The sequence below is a fragment of the Pseudorca crassidens genome, chromosome 19 (genome assembly GCF_039906515.1).
Source record: "Pseudorca crassidens isolate mPseCra1 chromosome 19, mPseCra1.hap1, whole genome shotgun sequence".
Taxonomy (NCBI): Eukaryota; Metazoa; Chordata; class Mammalia; order Artiodactyla; family Delphinidae; genus Pseudorca; species Pseudorca crassidens.
Window position 1 is genome coordinate 43,323,145 of NC_090314.1, and position 25,839 is coordinate 43,348,983.

Sequence of the window (25,839 nt, forward strand, 5' to 3'; positions counted from 1 at the left end):
TCTTTTATCCTGACTTCTGTTTCTTTAACCGAAATCAATATCCACTACCAATTCATTGCTCTCAGTCTAAAATAAGTATACACTTTTATTCTGTTTTCTGTTGAGAATTTCTTCCACTTAATCAGTTTTAACTATCCACAGCAACAATCCAGAGCACCAACGACTCCATGAACTTTGATGAACTACTGGATATGACTGGGACTCATTTTGGGTACTGCTCAATCCTGGAAATCTTCCATGCCCTACTGAAAACTTCTTTTGAAGTTATGAAGTGAAAGGAAAGAATTTTAAAGTCAAGGTGGCAATATAATTATATGTCCTCCCCTTTTCTCCTCCACTTACCCCAGCTCCACCACACTATATACACACAAAAGAACTACTAGTAGATACAACAAGGCCATGATGGGATCTGACTCAGGATTAGCAAGCATTTAACTGAATCTCATATTCCAAAATGCCAGAGCGGGTGGTAAATCAGAGGAAAGTAGGGTTTGACTTCCTCATGTACAAATTCTAGTCGATGTGCCAGAAACTGAAAACTGGCAGAATCTGTGGAATTTTCCAAGACATATGTCAGATAGTAATTTTACAACTCACTCACAAACACACATTCTAAATCATCTTACTGCTATGGAAATATTTCCAAAGCAATGGTATTTTAATACAGCCATGCTACTTATTTGTAGAAAAAGCATTCCCCTGTTTTAGATAATGTAAGAAACAAAGTACACAGTACCCTAGATACCCTAACTGCATGCCAGAAATTATATTTTAGATTTAAAAGGAACCAAAAGAAACAATATGTTAAATCAGAACAAAGATTCTTTAAAAAGGAAGGGAAGATATAACTTTGTAAGAAAGTCATTAAGGAAAAGTGATACCAAATTAACAAAGGAAATCTATTAGACTTCCTAGGCCATGATATGAATAAGACAGTGGCTATTATGAACAAGAGAGCTAAACAAAGGATGCATGATATAGCTAAATATTTGGCTGTTATTAATTGATATATATATATCTAGAAAGAGGTCTCTATAATATACCATATAACTTAACTGAATTTTTATATAAAAATTCAACCAAGACAAAAGGACATTGGAAAAACAGTAGGGTCCGCCCTACCCCTATACCCCATCGAATCTTCTAGGGAGTTCTTTTGATATTTACCTCTGTTTTTCTAAATATGCTTGATTTATCAAATTTAGATATTACCTATTGACATACTGCCAAGGAATATAAGTATTTAGTTTCAACCTCTACCTCTAGCCTCCATACCCTATGTAATTTTATGACAATCTTTGTTTAAATAAAGAGTGAGTGTGAATGTAATACTGGACAGATACTACTGAGTGCTGAGCCAGCAGAACAATAGGACCATGTACTCTTTGTCCCTACAAATTAATGACAACCTCATTTTTCCTACTTTCTATATATTTTTAACTTTTCCTCAAATGCTCCAGCATCTGTCACATGTCTATCAATATTTTCCATATGCTCAAACACACCAGATATTGCTTTTTCCCGGAGCCATAACTTCCCAGAACCCTTTGGTCTTTCTTCTTTTTCCCTCTGTGGGGGGACTCTCTAGACTAGGTACAGAGCTGTCACCTTGGGCTCTCCCTTGGCTCTTCTCTTTGACTGAATTCTGAGTCTTGGACCCGATTTCTTTTCCCTTCCTATTTAAGAGTACATTCACTAGTAACTTACGGGGGAAAAAAGGCTCATGAGAACTGAAATCCTGGTCACTTGCATGTCTAAAAATATCTTTATCCTAGACTCACATTTGATTGATAATATGACTGAATAAAATTATAGGTTGGAAATCCTTTCCACTGAAGATATCTGAAGATACTGCTTAATGCATTCTGTCTTCCTATGTTACTACTGTGATATGTAATGCTATTCTGATTAGTCCTTTGAATGTAACCTCTAGCTACTCTTGCTGGAAGCTTTTAGTACAGCCTCTGTATCCCCAGTTTACTGAAATTTCATAATCAGTCCTCTTGGTCTGTGTCTTTTTTATTATTCTATCAGATCTTTCAACTTGCAAATCTATGATTCAGTTTGGAAAATGCTTTGGAAATCTGTTGGTATCATCTCCCACTATTTTCTCTGTCCTCTCTTGCTCAAATTCCTATTAGTCAAATATTGGACCTTCTGGTCTATCTTTAATTTTTTAAATTATTTGTCTCCTATTTTCCTCATTTAATATTTTCTTTCTAATTCCTAGGAAATTGCTTCAACTTTACTTCCAATCTTTACACTAATTTTTTTTTGGGGGGGGTATCATTTTTTATTTCCAAGAGTTATTTCTTATTTATTGAAAGAGTTTCAAAAGACCATTCTGTTTTTTGAAGATGCAACATTTCATTTCTTAGAGATTAATATTTAATCTCTTAATTTAATATTTATTAATATTAATAATTTCCCCTCTGCCCTACCCGCGGTTTTTTCCTCTCTGCTCTCTACCTTATTTCTTTTATGTGTTTGTCTGGCCTCTCATTTTGGAGGCTTTCCTCAACTATCAGGTTATCCTTGGCTGTCCACTCCTTTTCATGGCATTAAGAAGCTATTGTAAGTTCATTCTTTGGCTCCACATCCCTATCCTTTTCATACATCTGATATTCCTGGATCCAGAACCCTCAGCCTCCATTTTCTTGAAGAAAAAAATGCCCAGTTTCCTAGAGGGGGAAGAAGTAGTTTACATAGGATTCAACCACTTAATTTAAGATTTCTTCAGCCTTTCCGACGGTGACGACCTCCCCATGAGAGCATGCCTCTCTCAAAGGATCTCCTTCGTCCCTCTCCAGAAGAGGAGAAGAGGAAACACAGAAGAAGAGCCTGGTGCAGTGCCCTAATTCCTATTTCATGGATGTGAAATGCTCAGGATGCTATAAAACCACCACTGTCTTTGGCCATGCACAAACAGTAGTTCTGTGTGTTGGCTGCTCTACTGTCCTCTGCCAGCCCACAGGAGGAAAAGCAAGGCTTACCGAAGGATGCTCCTTCAGACGGAAGCAGCACTAAAAGCCCCCAGAATCAAGATGAACGGGAAACCATCCCAATAAACACATTTTGGATTAAAAAAAAAAGACTTTCTTCAACCAGTACCTACTTTTAATCTCAAGCCTCATTCTTATATTTTCACTTTTTACTACCAAGTGTTGAGTCTTTTTGGAGGTTTTGTAAACTTGCTTGCTAGTCTCTGCAGACAACCCAGAGTGTACCTCCCTCTACTTGGCTAAATTATTTAATACTATTCTACTAATTTTTTTATCTTCTAAATTTTTTTTGTCATTCTTGTGCCTGTGATCTTATACTCCTTTTTATTCTTTTATTATAATGTTAGTGCTATTTGAAAAGAAAGGAAATAAATGTATTAAAGTCAAACTCCCATGGTTAGCCAAAACACCCATGCAATAGTTTTAGATATCTTGAATACAGTCATAAGCATATTTACTAAACTTCTGGATACCATGAAACTCATTAGGATAAATAATAACGTTGGATAACAGAATCAGGGTTCAACATGATTTTAAAAGGACAGTATCAAGAGGAAACTAGGGACCTCCCTGGTGGCGCAGTGGTTAAGAATCCGCCTGCCAATGCAGGGGACATGGGTTCGAGCCCTGGTCCGGGAAGATCCCACATGCCACGGAGCAACTAAGCCTGTGTGCCACAACTACTGAGTCTGCACTCTAGAGCCTGCAAGCAACAACTACTGAAGCCCGTGCACCTAGAGCCCGTGCTCCGCAACAAGAGAAGCCACCACAATGAGAATCACGTGCACCACAATGAAGAGTAGCCCTCGCTCGCCGCAACTAGAGAAAGCCCGCGCACAGCAACGAAGACCCAACACAGCCAAAAATGAATAAATAAATTAATTAATTTAAAAAAATGAGGAAACTAAACAGGGTAAATTTTTTTTAAATCTCTCACTAAAATTAAGCAATTACCAGTTATATAAATATGAAACTAGAAACCTAGTTTCACAAAAAACAGAGTTTTAGTTTATCATGAGTTACTTATGTGACTTCCTGTAACAAATTTTAAAAGAAAAGAAAAACTGTATCTTAGGATACACTAATGGAAAGCAGACCAGACCAAGGGACAAAACTACTGTATATTCTGAGTGGTTGTCAATAACTCTAACGTCACATTTGAGAAAGGAAATCAACTAAATATCATTTAGAAAATGGATCCCAGGATACTGAGAGGTTCTAAAGCTAAGTTTTGTGGAAGATGGTAAAGATAAGAGGAATACTCAAAATGTTCAATGGAAGAACATTATAGCTGCTATTGAATAGCTGAAGAATTGTCCTTTACAATCAAGTAGCTCTATACTGTTCAAGATAACCAACCTAGGAGAAGCGGAGACAATGTGTTTAAGACAGATTTGGCTTAACTAACTGTGTAAAGCTGTGAGCTCTCCCCATTACTGGTCAGCCAGTCTCTCCAATATCAGCGATGTCATAGAGTAGATTGTTCCATTGAAGGAGCTTTAACTAGATGACATTAAGCCTGGTTCCACTAAAGGAAGACAGAAATAAAGAAACCAAGAGTCAAAGAAGGTCATTGTATAATGATAAAGGGGGTCAATTCATCAAGAAGATACAACAAGTGTAAATATTTATGCACCCAACACTGGAGCACCTAAATATATAAAGCACATATAACAGAACTAAAAGGAGAAACGAACAGCAATACAATAGTAGCAGGGGATTTTAACACCTCACTCTCAATAACAGATCTTCCAGAGAATTAATAAGCAAACAGAAGATTTTAACAACATCACAGACTAAATGATCTAATAAACATACACAGAACAGTCCATCCAGTGGCAGCAAAATACACATTCTTCTCAAGCATACACAGAACATTCTCCGAGACAGAACATATGTTAGGCCACAATACAAATTTCAACAAGATCAGTAAGACAGAAACCATATCAAGTATCTTTCCTGATCACAATGGTATTCAGACGTGTGTTTTCCAACACCCAAGCAATACCCGATTTCTTAGCAGACACTGAATGGGTGTCCTACAAATTTAACTCAATTCTGACACTATCTACCAGGAGATAGCATAAGATCTCACAGGTGAAAGGCCCAGTCCCACAAGACTACCCCCACTTCAGACACCAATTGCAAGTCCAGGGTGTTTCTTTGTGCTTCTGACCAACTGGCTATAAATTAAAGGTTCCTGCAACCCACTTCTCAGGTTCAATTAATTTGCTAGAAGTGGTACACAGAACTCAGAGAAACATTAACGTATGTCTCTCAGTTTATTATTTTTTTTTAATTTACTTAATTTAATTTTTATTTATTTTTGGCCACGTTGGGTCTTTGTTGCTGCGTGCGGGCTTTCTCTAGTTGCGGTGAGCGGGTCTACTCTTCGTCCTCAGGTTACAGGCTAAGGGGTTCAGCAGTTCTGGCTCGCGGGCTGTAGAGCACAGGTTCAGTAGTTGTGGCGCACAGGCTTAGTTGCTCCGCGGCATCTTCCTCGACCAGGGCTCAAACCCGTGTCCCCTGCATTGGCAGGCGGATTCTTAACCACTGCGCCACCAGGGAAGCCCTCTCAGCTTATTTAAAGGATTCAGATGAACAGCCAGATAAAGAGGTAACACAGGGTGAGGTCTGGAAGGGTCCTGAGTGCAGGAGCTTCTGTCGCCATAAGAACTGGGGTGCACCACCCCTCTGGCATGCAGATGCTACCAACATGGAAGATCTCTGAACCTCATCCTTTTGGGTTTTTTTAATGGAGGCTCCAATACATTGACATAATTGATTATACCACAGGCCATTGGTGACTGCTTCAACCTTCAGCTCCTCTCTCCTCCCCAGAGGCAGGGAAGGGGGAAATGGGGAGTGGAACTGAAAGTTCCAACCCTCTAATCATAGTTGGCTCCCCTGGCAACTGGTCTCCATCATTCAGTTACCTAGGGGCCTTCAAAAATTCACCTTATTAACAAACTCAGGTGTGGTTGAAAGGGGCTTGTTGTAAACAAAAAGACACCCATTTCACCTTTATGGCTTTGAACTGAGAACAAAAGATGTTCCTACTGCTTGCTTAGGAAATTACAAGGGTTTTTGGGAGTTGTGAGTCAGGAACCAAGAACAAAGACCAAAATATATGTGTTATAAATCACAATATCATGAAACTAGGCATGAAACTAGAAATCAGTAACAGAAGGAAAATTGGAAAATTCACAAATACGTGGAACTCAATCAACACACTACTGAACAACCAATAGATCAAAGAAGAAATCAAAAGGGAAATCAAAAAATATCTTGAGACAAACAAAAACGGAAACACAACAAACCAAAACTTATGGGATGCAGCAAAAACAGTTTTAAGAGGAATGTTTATAGCTATAAATGTCTACATTAAGAAAAAAGAAAGATCCCAAATAAACAGCCAACATTTCACCTCAAGGAACTAGAAAAAGAACAAACTAAGCCCAATGTCCGCAAAAAGCAATAATAATGATTAGAGCAGAAATAACCGAAATGGAGAAAGGAAACCAATATAAAAGATTAATGAAACTAACACTTGGTTCTTTAAAAAGGTAAACAAAATTGACAAACCTATAGCTAGACTAACCAAGGGAAAAGAGAGGACTCAAGTAAAATTATAAATGAAAAAAGAAAGAAAAAAATTGTAAATGAAAGAGGAGACATTACAACGGATACCACAGAAATATAAAGGATCATAAGAGACTACTATGAACAATCATACCCCAATAAAATGGACAACCTACGAGAAATGGATAAATTCCTAGAAGCATGACCACTTACTGTTAAGGTAATTAAACAAGGAGGCAATTGGGGTTTAATTGTCTGAGGTGGTTCTAATGCCTTGGTAGCCCACATTGCAAACCAAAACCTAAGCCAGCATAAATGCACTGGAATCTGAGAAAATGAAACTTAAGAACAATCCCAAGTAAGGCAACTCCTTAAGATACAGCCAATCAAATAACTATTTTGCTTCGGTGTCTTGTCTATAAAAACCTTGCCCGTAGCTCCTGTGCATGGAGCACTTCTAAAATCACTTCTGGACTGGTGCTATGCAATTGAAATTAATGTCTGCTCAAATAAACTCTTCAACATTTTAATGTGCAACAGGTTTTGTTTTTCTTTTTTAACACTTCCAAGACTGAATCATGAAGATGTAGATAATTTGAATAGATAAATAATGAGTATGGAGACTGAATCGGTAATCAAAACCTCCCAACAAAGAAAAGCACAAGACTAGATGGTTTCACTGAGAAATTCTAGGAAGCATATAAGAAAGAATTAATGTCAATCCTACTCAAACTCTTCCCCAAAAATTGAAGAGGAGAAATCACTCCCAAACTCATTTTATGAAGCCAGCATTACCCAAAGCCAGAGAAGGAAACTGTAAGAAAACTATAAGCCAATATCCCTGATGAATTTAGATGCAAAAATTCTCAGTAAAATAACAGCAAACCACATTCAACAGCACATTAAAAGAATCATACACCATGATCAAATGGGATTTATCCCTGTGACACAAGGATGGTTCAATGCACACAAATTAATCAATGTGATAAACCACATTAACAGAATGAAAGACCAAAATGATATGATCTGAATAGATAGAAAAAAAAACACTGGACAAAAGTCAACATCATTTCCTGATAAAAAACCATCTACAAGCTGGATATAGAAGGAATGTACCTCAACATAATAAAGGCCATATATGACAAGCCCACAGCTGACTTCACAATGGTGAAAGGCTGACAGCTTTTCCCCTAAGATCGGAAACAAGACAAAGGTAATCTAAACACTCCTAGTCAACACAGTACTGGAAGTCCCAACCACAGCAATTAGGTAGGAAAGACATAAAAGGCATCCAAATCAGAAGGAAGAAGTAAAAGTATCTCTGTTCGCAGATGACATGATTTTATACAGAAAAATCTTAAAGACTACACCATAAAACCATGAGAACTAATAATTCATTAAAGCTGCAGGTTACAAAATCAGCATACAAAAATCAGTTGCACTTCTATATACTAAGAACAAACTAGATGAAATATACAATCTCATTTAAAATAATATAAAAAAATAAAATACCTAATAACTCTCCCAGACTTCAGACAATACTACAAAGCAACAGTGATCAAAACAGTCTGGTACCGGTACAAAAACAGACATATGGATCAATGGAACAAAATAGAAAGCCCAGAAATAAATCCACATACCTATGGTCAATTAATCTTTGACAAAGGAGGCAAGAATATAAAATGGGAAAAAGACAGTCTCTTCATCAAGTGGTGCTGGGAAAGTTGGACAGCTGCGTGTAAATCAATGAACACCCTCACACCATGCACAAAAGTAAACTCAAAATGGCTTAAGGATAAGACATGAAACCATAAAACTCCTAGAAGAGAGCATAGGCAAAACATTCTCTGACATAAATAGTACCAATGTTTTTTTAGGTCAGTCTCCCAAGGCAATAGAAATAAAAACAAAAATAAACAAATGGGACCTAAGCAAACTTACAAGCTTTTGCACAGCAAGGGAAACCATTTTAAAAAAAAAAAAGACAACCTATGGAATGGGAGAAAATATTTGCAAATGATGCAACCAACAAGGGCTTAATTTCTAAAATATAGAAACAGTTCATACAACTCAACAACAGAAAAGCAAACAATCCAATCAAAAAATGGGCAAAAGACCTTAACAGACATTTCTCCAAAGAAGACATACAGATGGCCAGTAGGCACATGGAAAGATGCTCAACATCACTAATTATTAGAGAAATGCAAATCAAATATACAATGAGGTACCACCTCACACCAGTCAGAATGGCCACCATTAAAAAGTCTACAAATAACAAATGCTGGAGAGGGTGTGGAGAAAAGGGAACCCTCCTACACTGTTGGTGGGAATATAAATTGGTGCAGCCACTATGGAAAACAGTATGGAGGTTCCTCAGGAAACTAAAAATAGAATTCCCATATGATCCAGCAATCCCACTTCCTGGTCATATACCCAGACAAAACTATAGCTCTAAAAGATACATGCACCCCTATGTTCATAGCAGCACTATTCACAATAGCTAAGACATGGAAACAACCTAAATGTCCATCAACAGATGAATGGATAAAGAAGATGTAGTATATATATACAATGAAATATTACTCAGCCATAAAAAAGAATGAAATAATGGCATCTACAGCAACATGGATGCAGCAAGAGATTATCATACTAAGTGAAGTAAGTCAGAAAGAGAAAGACAAATACCGTATGATATCACTTGTATGTGGAATCTAAAATATGGCATAAATGAACCTATCTACAAAACAGAAACAGACTCACAGACATAGAGATCAGACCTGTGGTTGCCAAGGGGGAGGGGGGAAGGGAGAGGGATGGACTGGGAATTTGGCATTGGTAGATACAAACTATTACATTTAGAATGGATAAACAACAAGGTCCTACTGTATAGCACAGGGAACTATACCCAATCCCCTGGGATAAGCCATAATGGAAAAGAATATTTTAAAAAGAATGTCTATATGTATAAAACTGAGTCACTTTGCTGTACAACAGAGATTGCCACAACACTGTAAATCAACTATACTGCAATTAAAAAAATTAAAAATGAAATAAAATACCTAGCAATAAATTTAAGCAAGGAGATGAAAGATCTGTACATAAAAACTGTAAGGCATTGATGAGAAAAATTGAAGACACAAATAAATGGAAATATATCCATGTTTATGGACTGGAAACCAAATCACCCAAAGTGATCTACATATGCAATGCAATCTCTATCAAAATTCCAATGCATTTTTCACAGAAATAGAAAATCAATCCTAAAGTTTACATGGAACCACAAAAGATCCTGAATAGCCAAAGTAATCTTGAGAGGGAAGAACAAAGCTGGAGGCATCACACTTCCTGACCTGAAACTACATTACAAAGCTTTAGTAATCAAAACATTATGTACTGGCAGAAAAACAGACACACAGACCAATGGAACAGAATCAAGAGCCCAGACATAAACCCATGAATATACGGTCAACTAATATTTGAAAAGGGAGCCAAGAAGACTCAATGGGGAAAAGATAGTCTCTTCAACAGTAGGTACCGGGAAAACTATATATTCACATGCAGAAGAATAAAATTAGACCTCTATATTACATCACTCACAAAAATTAACTCAAAATGGATTAAAGACTTAAATAAATGTAAGGCCTAAAACTCCTAGAAGAAAATATAGTGAAAATGCTCCTTAACATTGGTCTTGGCAATGATTTTTTTGGATATAACACCAAAAGCACAAGAAGTAAAGCAAAAAACAAGTGGAACTACATCAAACTAAAAAGCTTCTGCACAGCAAAAGAAACAATCAACAAAATGAAAAGGCAACCTATAAAATGGGAGAAAACATTTGTAAACTATATATCTGATAAGGGATTATTATCCAAAATATATAAGAAACTCATATAATAATAACGAAATAAAATAAATAAATAAATAAAAATGGGCAAAGGATCTGAACAGAAATTTTTCCAAAGTATATGAAAAGGTGTTCAACATCATCAGGGAAACGCAAGTCAAAACCACAATGAGGGGGGCTTCCCTGGTGGCGCAGTGGTTAAGAATCCACCTGCCAATGCGGGAGACACGGGTTTGAGCCCTGGTCCAGGAAGATCCCACATGCCGCAGAGCAACTAAGCCCGTGTGCCACAACTACTGAGCCTGCGCTCTAGAGCCTGTGGGCCACAACTACTGAGCCTCCATGCCACAGCTACTGAAGCCCGCGCACCTAGAGCCCGTGCTCTGCAACAACAGAAGCCACCGCAATGAGAAGCCCGCGCACCCCAACAGAGTAGCCCCTGCTCACCGCAACTAGAGAAAGCCCAGGCACAGCAACGAAGACCCAACACAGCCAGAAATAAACAAATAGTTATTTTTTAAAAATTATTAAAAAAACAACAACAATGAGATATCACCTCACATTTGTTAGAATCACTATAATCAAAGAGACATGAGGGGGCTTCCCTGGTGGCGCAGTGGTTGAGAGTCCGCCTGCCGATGCAGGGGACACGGGTTCGTGCCCAGGTCCGGGAAGATCCCACATGCCGCGGAGCGGCTAGGCCCGTGAGCCATGGCCGCTGAGCCTGCGCGTCCGGAGCCTGTGCTCCGCAACGGGAGAGGCCACAACAGTGAGAGGCCCGCGTACCGCAAAAATAAAAGACATGAGATAATAAGTATTGGTGAGGTGGAGAAACGCGAACCCTTGAGCAGTGTTAGTGTGAATGTAAATTGGTACAGCCACTATGGAAAACACTATGGAGGTTCCTCATAAAATTAAAGACAAAACTGCCATATAATTCAGCAGTCCCACTTGAGGTATATATCCAAGGAAATGAAATTACTATTTCAAAGAGATATCTGCACCTCCATGTTCACTGCAGCATTATTTACAACAGCCAAGATATGGAAACAATCTAAGTGTCTGTCAACAGATTAATGGATGAAGAAAACATTGGTATATATATACAATGGAATATTATTCAGCCTCAAAAAAGAAGGAAATCCTGCCTTTTACAACAAAATGGATGAACCTAGAAGGCATGGTGCTAAGTCAAATAAATCAGAGAAAGACAAATACTGTATAATCTCATAAGCGGTGGTTGCCAGGATCTGAGAAGTGGGGGAAATGAGAGAAGGTGGTTAAAGGGTACAAATATCCAGTTACAAGCTGAAGAAATTCTGTAAATCTAATCTACAGCATGGTGACTATAGTGAACATTAATTACTATACTGTATACTTGAAAGTTGCTGAGAGTAGATCTTTTTTTTTTTTTTTTTGCGGTACACGGGCCTCTCACTGTTGTGGCCTCTCCCCTTGCGGAGCACAGGCTCCGGACGCGCAGGCTCAGCAGCCATGGCTCACGGGCCTAGCCGCTCTGCAGCATGTGGGATCTTCCCGGACCAGGGCACGAACCCGCGTCCCCTGCATCGGCAGGCAGACTCTCAACCACTGTGCCACCAGGGAAGCCCACTGAGAGTAGATCTTAAATGTTCTCCCACAAAACAAACATCACTGGAACTTCCCTGGCAGTCCCGTGGTTAAGACTCTACTTCCACTGCAGGGGGCACAGGTTTGATCCCTGGTCAGGGAACAAAGATCCCACATGCCATGCAGCATGGCCAAAATAAAATAAAATAAAAACACATTCAAAACAAACATCATTAACTATGTGAGATGACAGATGTGTTAACTAACTTTACTGTGGTAGTCGCAAAATACACGTATGTCAAATCATCATGCTGTGCACCTTAAACTCACACAATGTTATATGTCAATTATATCTCAGTAAAGCTGGATACAAAAAAAGAAAGAAACCAAAGAGGGAACCAACATAAATAAAGAAATGTAATTTACATAGGCATACAGAATATACTAAAATAGGTTTACATTTAGTTATTTTTCTTAAACATTAAAAAAGAATCAAAATTAGGACTTCCCTGGTGGTCCAGTGGTAAAGAATCTGCCTTACAATGCAGGGAACGCAGGTTCGATCCCTGGTCAGGGAACTACGATCCCACATGCTGCAGGGCAACTAACCACTGAGCTCACGCGCCTCAACTAGAGAGTCCATGTGCCGCAAACTACAGAGCCCACGCGCTCTGGAAGCAGAGCGCCACAACTACAGAGCCCATGCGCCCTGGAGCCTGTGCGCCACAACTAGAGAAGAGAAAACCCACACACCACAACTAGAGAGAAGCCCGCGCGCCGCAACGTGGTATCTCACATGCCTCAACGAAGATCCCACCTGCCACAAGTAAGACCCGATGCAGCCAAAAATAAATAAATAATGAATAAATCTTTTTAAAAAATCAAAATTAAAATCAACACAGACTGAGAAAAAGCAAGCCAGTGTCATTACCGGATGTACAAACAAATTAGGACTTAGCCTAGAACACAGGCTTGATAACTCTGTTCTTTGGCAGTATGCTTGACCCTATCTCCCCAAACCAGTGGTGACCCAAGACAAAACAAAAACTATTAGGACAATGATATTTTTCATAAATCTACATGCATTCCATTTTTAAATGCTGGGATTATACCCTTTAGAGTTGGTTTAAATTAATCTGTATTTTGTTTTAAAATATCAATGGTATATGACACATTTAAGAAAATGTTGGCAATCTTTTATTAGTTAGCCCCCCTCCCTTTTTTTCTCTCCATTTTACTAATCCAAGGCTTTTGAAGATTTCCTAGAATGTATGTTTTATGGGACAGTTCTATAAAGAGTTTGGTCATGAATAACTTTACAAGGTTGTCTGCCAACAGCCATAAAAAATAAACAAAAACATGTTTACAGATTTTTTTTTAAAAAATCAACACTGATAGGCACAAGCCTATTGATACATAAGCAGAATTTTAAATTCAGCTACCTTTTCTCTGGAGCCTTCTCTTACTAGAAGGAAGACTCTAATCCCTTACCTGCCTGATGGAATTCTGGAACTACGTGAGGGAAGGAGACTAGCAGGTTCCACTGTTCACTGTGGCATCTTAGCCTCATTCGCCTCTGGGCTTAGTGTCCTAGGTCCTGAACTTCTCATGTTCAATTCCTCCAAAGAATAATGTCCTGACTTCTGTAAGTCTGATGGCAGTCATTCAACTGATCAGGGTGCATGGGGTGAGTATGGGGGTGGGGTGGTGGCAGAGAGGGGTCCATCCCCCATTATAGATTTTTCAGACAATGCTCCCTGTTCTCAGCCTCCATCTGTGGTACATGGTACTTCCATGTACTGAGCTTTTCAGGGGTCTTGCAGAGAAATCATGATCTGTCTCTTGCCAGTATTCTCCTCTATAGAGTTTGACCTTCCTCTCCTCTGTTAGGTCACTTACTACTTCTTTTTGCTTTCCTTCTTCCTATACAAGTAGGATTACAGATGTCTTGTCCTTTCAAAATGGAGTTTATTCCTGTCTTTAGGTGATTTTCAAAAAAGCCTGGAAATAATTTTACTTTGCTGTCTTAAAACCTGAAAGGGATAGTTTTTGTAATCTTTTAAGTCAAATAACCTTGAAATAGAGCCAACTACTGTTCAAGAGCTAAATGTTTATGTTTGATAATAACCCCCAAAGGATAACACTATTGAAACCAAGAACTCAAATGCTCGGTTAAATTAGACTACTACCTCTTTTTCAAACAAAGCCTATACTTTCTCATCTCTATGGCTTTATGTCTTCTACCTAGAAATCAATCCATTTTTTAAATGCTCTGCTCCAATTTCATATCCTCCATGAAAGCTTCACTGATTCTCTCTCCTAGGAGGGAATGCCTTTTTCCCACTTCAGGTTTTCATAAGGAAGGACTTGCACTAAACACACTCCTGACTTCTCTGTACTTCTTTACTTACAGAGACAGAGTGACTTATCTGAACCTGTCTGACTAGTTAATCTTAGAAGAGTGAAGAGCAAACTTGGCCCATCTCTGTGCTTCTACCTTTCCAAGGTGTGGAGCAAGCATTCGCCGCTTATTTAGGGCCAGACGCTCCCTTGCATAGGGAGGCTTGAGTCAATATAGCACTGCTTGGAGGCAGGTTGGTCTACCTAAAGGACTTCAGTTAAAAGGCACAATTTGGCTCACGTACTGAAAGCTGTATCTTCCAACCTGGTCTCTGTTAGTAATAAAAGTGGTATTTTGACCCCTACCTGCCCCTCTTGTTTTCTTTATTTGTTCAGAACTTCAGAAAGGATAAGGGATGCTTTACCTGAAACCTCTTCAGAAATCCCAATCTCTAGGTGGAAATGTTTTCCTACTTTCCTATAATCCAGAACTTTGCTTATAGTTCTATTATAGATCTTAAATTTTTTCTTACTGTGTTGACAATCTTCTAACCTACTAGGCTGTAAGCTTTTAGAAAGTGGATTAACCACAGTGCCTTACACATGACAAATCATAATATAAATATTTGTTGCACTGACTGACTGAAGGGCTAAATGTTTCTTTAAAGTAAAAGTAAAGAGAATTTTATGGTTTCTAGCTATTTCAGGTTCTACTCATTCTAAAGTCACAGCAAGTGCATATCAAAGACTGCCAGATTATAATTAATCTTATAACTAAGATGTTGTTTTCCCTTGTCAAATTTCCTCTGCAATACATTGGGTCATTATCACCAGTTCTGTTTTTTTGTCTGCATGCTCTAGGAATTTTAAAAGCTAATTAGGGGCTTCCCTGGTGGCACAGTGGTTAAGAATCCACCTGCCAATGAAGGAGACACGGGTTCGAGCCCTGGTCCGGGAAGATCCCACATGCCATGAAGCAACTAAGCCCGTGTGCCACAACTACTGAGCCCGTGCTCTAGAGCCTGCGAGCCATGACTACTGAGCCCACGTGCCACAACTACTGAAGCCCACACGCCTAGAGCCCGTGCTCCACAAGAGAAGCCACCACAATGAGAAGCCTGCACACCGCAACAAAGAGTAGCCCCCGCTCGCCGCAACTAGAGAAAGCCTGCACAGCAACGAAGACCCAATGCAGCCAAAAATAACTAAATAAATTTATTAAAAAAATAAAAGCTAATTATACATCCTATAAACCTAAAATTGAAAATAATTCAGTTTACACTGAGGAGATGAATTCAAATGAAATGGATAGAATCTAAGCTGCTATCTCAAGATACCTTTCTATAATATAGGACAAAGACAATAACCACTCAAATTCACTGTATTAATTAATCATCATCAGTAACTGTAGTGGTTAAAAATAAGTAGTATGTAAAAATGATTAGGAGACGACATGGCCAAACTAGTGGTTGTGGTCACTCTTCTGCAGAATAAAAATTAGAAATTGAGAAAGTACACTTTTAGTATAATTGGAGTATTTCAAAATTAGGGAGCCAGAATTGGGTTTCTTCTAAAACCTCAGATCAAAAGCGTACTCAGAGGTGACATCAGCAAAAATGGTGGAATAAGGAATTTTGAAATCCCACCTCCCCATAAAAGTAACCAAAAAACTGACAAAATCAAATATTTTTGAACTTCAGAAACTAACCGAAGGCTTGCAACAGTCCACGGAGTGTATATTCAAGAACAAAGGCTGAATCTCAGTAAGAACAGAGAGCTTTGAGGCATTTTAAGTTACCCCAATCCCCACATTTGCAGTAGCACTATCTTGAAAATAACAGCCCGCACTGCTGGTAACTGAGGAACCAGAACATATCTCATTTTCAAAGTATTGTAATGATTTGTCTTGACCTGTCTGGTTGCTCCCTGGAAGATCAGCTCAAAAGGCTTGTCTTTATTTTGCCCAACTCAAAAGGGGCCTAGTGCTAAAGAAATTACTCCACTTTGTTCAAAACATTTACAGGCAAATGTTTTAGTCACTGCTGCCTAAGGAACAGATAACAATTGGGGCAAACAATAGACTAACCAAAGAGGTTGAGGGGAAAGGGCTAGAGAATGAGATGTCCATAACGGTACTGAAAAGCTCCTATATCCTGGGAATCTAGAAGGCCACATGCATGCCCAAGGTTGTGCACACACTCAGGAAAAACCTGAGAAGACCCTAAGCTGTCACTTCTGGTTGATCTTGAGGCGTTGCAGAAACAGGAAGTGAAGGCTAAGGCATAATTGTAAACTGCCTGGCTGAGTGCTGAAGGCATGCCCTAACATGTACAAGAAGCCCCTCAGCAAAGACTGAGAGAATTTCTGGTTCCAGATGTTTAAGGAAATCTCTGTACAATCATTAGCTGACTACTAAGCTAATAGAACAGAGATTTCAGTGGCCACACACAACAAAGAATAGAGTTTATAGAACTAGTTCAGAAAAAGACACTAAACAAACAAACAATACTACTACAATAAGCAGCATCAACAAACCCAGGAGGGGAGGGAATGTGATTTCTAGAGTTGCTATATTTTAATATTCAAAATGTTCAGCTTTCAGCAAAAAATTACAAAGCATGCAATGAAGTCATTTGCAAATTATATGATACGGGTCTAGTATTCAAAATAAAGAACTTTCACAACTGAACAATAAAAATACAAATAACCCAATTTAAAAATGTACAAAGAATATAAATAAACACTTCTCCAAAGAAGATATACAAATGGCCAACAAGCACATGAAATGCTCAACATCATTAGTCATTAGGGAAATACAAAGCTAAACCACAATGAGATACCACCTCATACCCACTAGGATATTATAATTTGAGAAAAAGAAAAAAGAAGGGAAAAGAATAACTGTAAGAATATGGAGAAATCTGAACCATTGTACATTGCTGGTGGGAATGCAAAATGGGCAGCTGCTGTGGAAAATAGTTTGGCACTTCCTCAAAACATTAAACATAGAATTACAACATGACCCAGCAATTCCACTCCTAAGTACATACCCAAAAGAACTGAAAAAAGGTTTCAAACACATACTTATTCATAAGAATATTCATAGCAGCTCTATACGCAACAGCCGCAAGGTGGAAACAATCAAAATACCTGTTAATAAATGAATGGATAAACAAAATGTGGTATAGCCATACAACGCATTATTCAGCCATAAAAAGGTAAACATGCTAAAACATGGATGAACCTTGAAAACATTATGCAAAGTCCAGAAGCCAGTCACAAAAAACCACATACTATATGATTCCATTCATATGAAAGTCAGAAAAGAGAAATCTACAGAGACTGAAAGCAGATGAGTGGTTGCTTAGAACAAGGGAGTGATAGGGGATAAGGAGTGATGGATAAAGGGTACAAGTTTCTTTCTGAAGTGCAGAAAATGTTCCAGAATTGACTCTGGTGATAGTCTGCACATATCTGTGAATATACTAAAAGCCACTGGATTGTATACTATAAAAAAGAGAACTTTCTTGTAATGTGAATTATATCTCAATAAAAAATATAATTTAAAAATGTGTACTCAACAAGCTCTTTGAAGAAGAAAGATAAAAATAAATTCACAGGAAACTTCTCCTCAGTAACAACAGAACTTGGAAGATGATAGAGAAATATCTTTAGAGTACTCAGGGGAAATAACTGCAACTGAGAACTTTGTACCCAGCCCACCCTAGATGACCCTAGCAATGAGGAGGAAAAAAAGATGTTTCCACACATAAGTAATTAGGTAAGTTCACCACTTAGGTCCACGGTAAAAGAACCTTTTTAAAAGGATCTACTTTCAGAAGAAGAAAAGTGAACCAGGTACTTCTCCTGCTTTTGGGAGTAATGGACCAGATTATTTTCATGAACCTTTTAAGAACCACTAAAAACTCTGGTGAAATATTAAAAATAATGACAACAATAATAGTAGATTTTTTTAAAGCACGGATGAGCAAAAAATAGTATAAAGAACTACCAGTCCAAAATCTAGAATGTGAGAACCCAAAGTAAGCCCAATACTCAAAAATAAAATGACTTTACAGCAATATTATTAGATAAAATTAATTCAAGGAAAAAATCATTAAGAGTTGAAGGAGAGGGCTTCTCTGGTGGTGCAGTGGTTGAGGGTCCGCCTGCAGATGCAGGGGACGCGGGTTCGTGCCCCGGTCCAGGAAGATCCCACATGCCGCGGAGCGGCTGGGCCCGTGAGCCATGGCCGCTGAGCCTGCGCGTCCGGAGACTGTGCTCCGCAACGGGAGAGGCTACAACAGTGAGAGGCCCGCGTACCGCAAAAAAAAAAAAATAAATAAAATAAGGGTAGTTATAAGGTAGAGAGCTAAAATTATCTATAGGGACTTCCCTGGTGGCACAGTGATTAAGAATCCGCCTGCCAATGCAGGGGACAGGGGTTCGATCCCTGGTCCTGGAAGATCACATATGCTGTGGAGCAACTAAGCCCGTGCACCACAACTACTGAGTCTGAACTCTAGAGCCCGCGAGCCACAACTACTGAAGCCCGCATGCCTAGAGCCTGTGCTCCACAACAAGAGGAGCCACTGCAATGAAAAACCCACACACGGCAACGAACAGTAGCCTCTGCTCACCACAGCTAGAGAAAGCCAGTGCGCAGCAACAGAGACCCAACGCAGCCAAAATTAATTAATTAATTAGGGGACAAAAGAGAGACAAAATAGACGAAAAGTTAATAAAAACCTAGAGGATTTGAATACCACATATTACAAGTTTGATCTAAGAGATATGTGTAATGAATTGAGTCAAATAATAACAATAAACTTACTGAATGTATATTGTATACCTTGCGGCCTTGTAAACACTTTATATATCATGTAACTCTTACAACGACCCTGGATAGAAAGATTCTATTTTGTCTCCATTTCCTAAATTAAAAAATTGAGGTGCAGAGATTAAATGTATTCCAAAGTCACACAGCTTTAAATAGCAATCTCAGCCAAAATATGAACTGATAAAAATTTAGCTTTGCCATAATTCGACAGTACTGCATGTCAGTAATTAGGGATCGGTAAGACTCTAATAAAATAATAAATCCTTAATGTTTTATTGGACAAACAGTATGATCCCTTTCAAAAGTGTCATCAGCCCTTTTGAAGTTTTCCAAGTTTAAACTGACTTTTTAAAATGTTGTAAGTCAGAAATATGAGGTCCCCTTTGTATTTAGGGTTCATCATTAGGCTTTTCCCTCTTCTACCTAAGAGTCTTCTTAAGGGTTCTGAGGCTTGCCTCCTCTGTTGATCCATCACAATTTCATATTTAGATATAAATAGAAAAACCATAATTTTAAGAAATGTTAAGAAAACGGGGTATTCTGGTCTCCAGTCTCTGACTGGTAAGTACTTCTCTTCTTCCTTCCTACAATGCACCCTTTAAAAAGGCAGTCTAATTTTAAAATTTTGTGTCTGTGATTTTTTTTTTCCCCACATCAAACCCAAGCATTCAATAAACAAAATCTTACTTTGTTCCAACACAGAACACTTACAAAAACTGATGATGTACTTGGCCACAAAGAAACTTTCAAAAACCAGTTATCACGGGACTTCCCTGGTGGCACAGTGGTTAAGAATCCACCTGCCTGCCTGCAGTGGTTAAGAATCCACCTGCCAACACAGGGGACACGGGTTCGAGCCCTGTTCCGGGAAGATCCCACATGCTGCAGAGCAACTAAGCCCGTGCGCTACAACTACTGAGCCTGCGCTCTAGAGCCTGCGAGCCACAACTACTGAGCCCGCGAGCCACAACTACTGAGCCTGCGTGCCACACCTACTGAAGCCCAAGCGCCCAGAGCCCATGCATCACAACAAAGAGTAGCCCCTGCTCGCTGCAACTAGAGAAAGCCCACGCACAGCAAGGAAGACCCAACGCAGCCAAATAAATAAATAAATAAAATTAAAAAAAAAAAACACCTGTTATCATAAACCACTAATACACTTATATGTAACACAATAAAATTAGAAAAGAACAACAAAATAGCCCCTTGAGATCAATATACCTGAAATTTTAAAATAGATAGGAAATAGCAGAGCTAAGATTTGAACCCAGTCAGTATGGTTCCATTGTTTTGCTCAAACCCTCAAGTCCTCCTAATTATTAGGCTCCAAGTCTGTGTTACCCAAAGTGTGGTACTCATTTAGGCATCACCTTTATATATCTTAGAAATGCAAGTTCATGGGCCCAGGTGATTTGCCAGTTTTCCAGATGACTGTCAAGCAAATTGAAGTTTGAAAACCACCTCTCTGAACCAAGGCTCTTAATCCTGGTAAAAGCTCTGCTTTTGACTCCTTATAATGTGAGATAAGGAACACCTTATTCTTTAAGCCACTAAAAGGGTTTTCTACTATTTGCAGCTCGGAGCATGCTAACTGGATACAAAAATGAATACACAAAAATCAATACACCAACTTTATAGGTTCCTAATGACAGTAAATCCTATCATTTCTACCTTTAAAATATATCCAGGATCCAATTACTTCTTACACCTCCATCACAATCAACTTCATACAAGATACCACTATTACTTTTCTGAATTACTCCAAGAACCCTTAACACCAGTTATATATATACTACTTCTCTACAAAGCAAGAGTGATCCTTTCAAAGCCTGAATGTTCCTCTTCTGTTCAAAAATCCCTATGGCTTCCCTTGTCAGAATAAAATCCAGAGCGCAAAACGGCCAATAAGTCCATTTATGACCTGCCCTGCTCTCCCATGCTCCCCACTCCCCACCCCACCCCGACCCCCGACTTAAAACATTAAGACTAAAACAAGAAGATACTCAACTTCAGTAGTAATGAGGGAAATACAAAATACAATAAAACACAATTTTCCTTCTATCACTGAAAAACTTTAAAGTTGGGAAACATCACATGTTGGTAAAGATGTGGAGAAACAAGTTCACTCACACACTATGGGCCAAAACATAAATTAGGAAGGCAATTTGACAATATCTGATAAACTTAATAATCATATATTCCCTATGACCCAGAAAACCCTCTTCTTGGTATTTAACATAAAGGAACACTTGCACATATATAAGAACATTCATTGCATTTGTGTTTGTGATGCAAAGGAGAAAACCTAAAGGTTAATTAATAGCTAGCTATACAAACTAGAATATTCATATAATAGAATATTATGTAACTGTGAAAAGAAATATATCTAACAGACCTCTAAGACATATCGTAGTTAAAATTTCCGAATGCCAGATACAGTATGAGGCAACTTACATAAACACACACACAGAAAACTAAGGCTATGTAAAAGCACAGAAAAAGACTTGCAAGGACACTCATCAAATTTAAAATTGGTCCTTATCTCTCTTTTTTTTTGGTTTCCCCTTTTTTAAATTAATTAATTTTTTACTGAAGTATAGTTGATTTACAATGTTGTGTTAGCTACTGCTGTACAGCAATGTGTATATGTTATACATATACATACATTCTTTTTTTTTAATTCTTTTCCATTTTGGTTTATCATAGGATATTGAATATAGTTCTCTGTGCTACACAGTAGGATCTTGTTGTTTATCTGGCCCTTATCTCTTTAGGTGGAGAGGATCAGGATTATCAGCAGTATAAAAAGGAATTATCATACTCAAAATGTTTTAATTTTTAAATAAAAATGTATCCACATATTTCTTATATAAATTAAAACTTACTATAATTTTTTAAAAGAAGAAAAAAGCGAGTTTCTAAACTGTATGTCCAGCATAATTTTGCTTGATCATAAAATGTGAACATATCCATACATATTAAATAGATAAATAATTTTTAAAAGGATACATATTAAACAGTTAACAATTGTTCTTCTAGAGAACAGAGAGATGGAGGAATTGCTTTTCACTTGAAACTCACTTTAAGGTGCATAGTAAATGATAATTTAACTTCTCTTCCAAGAACAAATACTAAAGCAACAACTTAATTTAACCCCCATTACCAGTCCCAAATTAAATCATAGGCCTATAACTGTCTTATTTTTGCAAAATACAAGTGGGCAGAAGAAAGACACGTCCCTGAAACACATTAAACTGAGAGATCTGAGGCTACTTTAGGACGGCCAAAGCAGATGATGCTAAAACTGACTTTGTCTAAAATAATGGTACACTTCACGGAGACTGCATGCCATTTAATAAGCCATAGTCCAACCCAGCCACAGTAAATAAAAGCTACAAGAAAGTTTACTAGGCTAATTCTTGGTTAAGTTTTACTTAGATTTCAATTTGATCATTTCCTTTTTAGTACCACTGGCGTTAAGCAAAACAACTACTTACAAATACTATTTGGCTGGCTATGCACCTTCAACTTGAATGCGTATCCAGGCCTAATTCCACAAGAGAAAAACATTATTTCCAATTAAGATAATGTGGAGTGGCATGGACATATATACACTACCAAATGTAAAATAGATAGCTAGTGGGGAAGCAACCGCATAGCACAGGGAGACCAGCTCGGTGCTTTGTGACCACCTAGAGGGGTGGGATAGGGAGGGTGGGAGGGAGATGCCAAGAGGGAGGAGATATGGGGATATATGTACATGTATAGCTGATTCACTCTGCTATAAAGCAGAAACTAACACACCACTGCAAAGCATTTATATCCCAATAAAGATGTTAAAAAAATAAAAAGGATAATGTGGAGCATATATATTCTCCCCTGGTTCCCAGCCTAATGTTGAATTGAATCCTGTAGTTTTTCATTTTGTTAATTCATCTCTGAAACAATATCGTTACTGGAAATACCGACAAGACCCCAGTCACTTGACAACAGCCAGAACATGTAAAGTATAGAAAAATAAAACTGGATCCTAGGTAGGTATATAGTATAGACAAGACTAAAAAGGTAATGTAGTGAATTATCACACATTTCATATAAATATATATTTGATAGCTGTTAGAAGGGTCAGATAGATCTTGGCCATAACTCCAGAACAGCTTGAATTTCATGGATGGGATCATTTTTAATGCAAATTTCAGATTATTTAAATAATTTAAACACTCTAGAAGATGATAATATTGCTTCTTGGTATTCTTTCTGATATTAAACTTTTTTTATTCTACTAAACCTACTTGATCTTTATCTAGACATGTCTGTTTATTCATAAAATACTATATCCTAAATGTTTACTATTTTTCACTCAACAGTGGTATACTGCTACCTTTCATCTTTAATAATATATTATGATAAATTGAGTAAAATGCTGCCCAGACTTTATACATCAAGCCTAAGAGCAAAACTTGCAAAGAAGCTGAACATGAAGCCTTATAAACTTATATTCAAGATTCTACAAATACTTATTATAAAACTTTTAGTATCTCACTCCTAGTTCTCATGAGGAAGAATTATAGTAAAGAAGGTAATCAAATCAGTTTTATTCAACATATGAATGATACACTAACAGCTTTTGCTACAAATGTAATTTATTACATAGGTATCTGAAAGGAATTTACAACTTAGCATGATTTATCCAGAATATTTGTTCATGGCTGTTTAAGAGTTACTTAAGTTGGCTAGTAAGCCAAAGTACAGGTTCAATGCCCATGTTTTGCAGTCCCCACAAAATTAACTTTGCTCAATTCTTTCGCCACAAACTCAAGTGTTAATCAACCCTAACCAAACATCTTATAAATACTTGCTATAGATCAAAAGAATAACAATGGGTAAACTGTTCACAACAACCCATTCTCGGGGCTTCCCTGGTGGTGCAGTGGTTAAGAATCCGCCTGCCAATGCAGGGGACATGGGTTCGAGCCCTGGCCTGGGATGATCCCACATGCCAGGAAGCAACTAAGCCAATGAGCCACAACCACTGAGCCTGCGCTCCAGGGCTCGCGAGCCACAACTACTGAGCCCATGTGCCACAACTACTGAAGCCTGTGCGCCTAGAGCCCGTGCTCCACAACAAGAAAAGCCACTGCAATGAGAAGCCCGCGCACTGCAATGAAGAGTAGCCCCTGCTCGTTGCAACCAGAGAAAGCCCGTGCACAGCAACAAAGACCCAACAAAGCCAAAAATAAAAATAAAAAAAAATAATAATTATTATTATTTTTTTGCAGTATGCGGGCCTCTTACTGCTGTGGCCTCTCCCGTTGCGGAGCACAGGCTCCGGACGCGCAGGCTCAGCGGCCATGGCTCACGGGCCCAGCCACTCCACACCATGTGGGATCTTCCAGGACTGGGGCACGAACCCGTGTCCCCTGCATCGGCAGGCGGACTCTCAACCACTGCACCACCAGGAAAGCCCAAAAAAATTTTTTTAATAAAATTAAAAAAACAACCCATTCTCAGCTGATTCACTTCACTGTACAGCAGAAACTAACACAACATTGTAAAGCAATTATACTCCAATGAATGAAAAAAAGAAAGAAAGAAAGAAAGAAAGAAAGAAAGAAAGAAAGAAAGAAAGAAAGAAAGAAAAAAAAAGAAAGAAAGAAAAAAAGAAAGAAAGAAAGAAAGAAAAAGAAAGCAAGCAAGCAAAAAAAAAAATTCTCAGTCAGCATGCCCTAGAGGCAAGTATAAGAAACTTCAAGTCAACTGGATTAAAGTTCCGGCTTTTATACTCAGCTATTTAATGTTGGTAAAATAACAGCCTTCCAGAGTATCTGCTTTCCTACCTATAAAATAGCAGAAAAATATCCCCTACCTAACATACAAGATTTTTTTTTAAGTTCAAATGAAATCATAAATGGGAACATGCTCTTTAATGTGTAAAACACTATATTAAGTGGTTATTTAAGGCAGTTCAAAATATCTGCCCTACTAAAGGAAGGTTAGCAGGATGCCCTCCATAAATGAGGGTCAGTATTATTCAGTCATTCATAAATTCCTTAACAAAATTTATTCTTTGCTTTAAAAACAAATGGAACAATATGTGTATAACTACCTACTATATAATTAATTCCCGGAATTACTGGTGAAAGTGTTACTTTCCTGTTACTCTTCTTCTAACCCTGTTTAATTTCTGCTTACATCTCTGAGAAATGTCCAGCTTTAGAGAAGAGCAGTTACTCTGATTAGCTCTATCATTAGTAGTCCCACTGTTTTGTTTCCCTAAAGATGTACCAGTAAAACCAAAGAAATTACTAATGAAAACATACCTCTTTTCCCTTGGTTGTCCCTGGTACAGATAAGTATAAGTAATTCATACCTGTACTTTTTAAAATAAATTTTGGACTTCCCTGGTGGCACAGTGGTTGAGAGTCCACCTGCCAATGCAGGGGACACGGGTTCGAGCCCTGGTCTGGGAAGATCCCACATGCCGCGGAGCAACTAAGCTGGTGCGCCACAACTGCTAAGCCTGTGCTCTAGAGCCCGCAAGCCACAGCTGCTGAGCCCATGTGCCACAACTACTGACGCCCACGCACATAAAGCCCATGCTCTGCAACAAGAGAAGCCACTGCAAGGAGAAGCCCACATGTCACAACGAAGAGTAGCCC

The 25,839-nt window shown here is 38.4% G+C and overlaps 1 protein-coding gene and 1 pseudogene across 4 annotated transcripts in view; one reads left to right on the forward strand and one right to left on the reverse strand.

Moving 5' to 3' along the window:
* The window catches only part of FBXL20 (F-box and leucine rich repeat protein 20), a 112,801-nt gene that overhangs the window by 74,167 nt on the left and 12,795 nt on the right, over nucleotides 1-25,839 (reverse strand). The gene's annotated exons all lie outside the window — the stretch shown is intronic.
* LOC137212749 (small ribosomal subunit protein eS27-like) lies at nucleotides 2,774-3,092 on the forward strand (annotated as a pseudogene).